The 2,200-nt window shown below is 45.9% G+C and overlaps 1 protein-coding gene across 1 annotated transcript in view; it reads right to left on the bottom strand.

Annotated features, from left to right (window-relative positions):
• Nucleotides 1–274, bottom strand: part of CALCRL (calcitonin receptor like receptor) — a 64,186-nt gene extending 63,912 nt beyond the window's left edge. Inside the window, exon 1 of the mRNA XM_026852795.1 lies at nucleotides 192–274. The gene's annotated coding sequence lies outside the window, so the exon portion shown is untranslated. The remainder of the gene's footprint in view (nucleotides 1–191) is intronic.
• Nucleotides 275–2,200: the final 1,926 nt, after the last annotated feature.

Below are 2,200 nucleotides of genomic sequence, written 5' to 3'. Positions count from 1 at the left end.
CTCGCCCCCGGTCCCTGCCGCTCGGCAGCCCCGGGTAGGGGCTAACGGGCCGGGAAAGGCGCGGAGGGGACCACGGGACCTGTCTGTTCACGGACCGAGCCACCGAGATACCTCCTCCTCCGCCTCCCCCTCGAACCAGACCCCGAGAAATAAATCAGAGGCAAACAGTGCGCGGGAGCTGCGTGACTGACCTGGCCCGCCCCTGCCAGGAACCGCGGGGGCCGCGTTGTGTCCCGTCCTGGCAGTGCTGAAAAGCTCTACAGGGAAACACTTCCATTCCTCAACCGCATCCTGCTGCATTCCTCAAATGTAAAACTGCATTAAAGGTCAGAATCCAAGCTTCAAAATCAAGCAAGTGCGTAATTTAAAATGCCACTTTGTTTTATACCCACGGAAAAAAAACAAAAACAAAAACAAAAACAAAACAAAACAAAAAAAAAAAACCAAACCAAAAAACAAACAACCCTACACCACCAAAACTCACCTGTAAATAAATCTTTGAAATATCAAGGGTAGAAAAAAGGCAGCGGGAACATTACTGCTGCTGCACAGATCTCTAGGCTGCATTTCTTTAATGATTAGAAAACACAAGTATGAGCTGCCTGCTTTGAAAACTGCCATAATTGAAGACAAGGCAAAATTAACGTCTGTCTTTCTACTAGCTTCGAAGAATTCTGTATCAGGACCTAAAATGTGTCTTAGAACGTTTGTCACTTGTACAGCTGATGCCTGTGCTACAGACAGAATCTCTGCTCTCCAGCTCAACAGACAGTTGCTGTGTGCACATGACAATAGCATGCTGAAGAAACGGGGAGTTCATGGAGCACTTAGCTCAAATAACACTAACACCTGTAACACCAGTGCTCCTTATGGAAGTCCATAAGGACCTCCCAAAGGTCGAGGTTTTGTAAGTGCTCATCAAAATGATAACCATTTAATTTGTTCACGAAACAAGATGAAGTATTCTGCCTGCTTTTCACTACCTGTTGCTCATCCACTCTTCTTACCAGCAGAAACATTTGTAGAACATGTTGTGAACTGGATGAGTGAATTCATCTGGCCATTGAAGAATCTTTTCCTCAAAAATGAAACCAGCAAAAAGCCCAAAACTAAGGAAAAAAAAAACCCAAATAACAAGAACAACCCCAAGCCAGGGTCAGGAAAAAATGGAAGAGGGAAAAGGGGGGCAGGAATACTTTAAATCCATACAGCCACTGGATAATAAGAATTGTGAAATCACACTCTGGGGTCACTAAAAGAACAGGCATATGACTTTAATACTCATTTGGCACTTGCAAGTGTTGGTGCTTCTAGGATCTTACATCAACAGGAGAATGTCTGAGTTTTATAATCAGTGAACAACTAAGAGCTGGCACTCTAAACCTCTAGGCAATGTAAACAGATACAACCCGGGGATTAGCTCTGATTCTGAACAGTGACGGAAATTAACTTCTCTGAAATAAATGCTGTCACCTCAGGTAGGGGAATTTCATCAGAAGTGAGCCTGGCTGCATTATTTTAGACCAATTAGGTCTAGGCTGTAGACTACAACAGGGTATGTTGTACACTGTAACCTACAAAATAATCTATGTATTCCAGCCAAGCACACATGTTCAAGACAGACATTTGAATTAACGGGAAGATTTATTACATAGGCCGCGTTAGTTTTGGCATGTCAAATTCAGTGGAGTTGTGTGGGGTTTGGTTTTTTTATTTTGGTTCAGAAGTCTTTATGTTCTACTTATTTAGCTATCATTGGAACTTTCTGACTCTACAGGTATTTGAGACATCTCAGCTGGTGCAGTTTGCACTTCAGAGACGCGGAGGGGCCCCACAATACTTCAGCTACCCCTGGTCTGGCCGAAAGGCCCGGGAATGACAGCCCCAAGGGGGTCTACACGAGCACGACTAACTGTACTTTACCCAAAGAAGGCTTAAAACCACGTGAAGAAATAAAGCCAGTTCCACCACTTACCACCATTTTGATCTGATCTGAAAAGTTCAGGGGTACATATGGTTTTGCAAACCATGAAACTACTCATGGTCGGCTGGGAGAACATCTCTCTCTCCAGCACTGCCGCTGTGACAAATGCTCCCCCCGACGATGCGGGGACGGTCGGGGTAGGCTGTTTTTTCCCCAGTTTTCCTTGCGGACAGCCAGAGCAGCGCGGCGCAGCACCGGCGGGCCGGGGGCGGGCCG

This window comes from Athene cunicularia, assembly GCF_003259725.1.
Source record: "Athene cunicularia isolate RWA chromosome 7 unlocalized genomic scaffold, athCun1 chr7_part1, whole genome shotgun sequence".
NCBI lineage: Eukaryota > Metazoa > Chordata > Aves > Strigiformes > Strigidae > Athene > Athene cunicularia.
The sequence above is the reverse complement of the archived record's forward strand: the minus strand, read 5'-3'. Positions and strand labels throughout refer to the sequence as shown.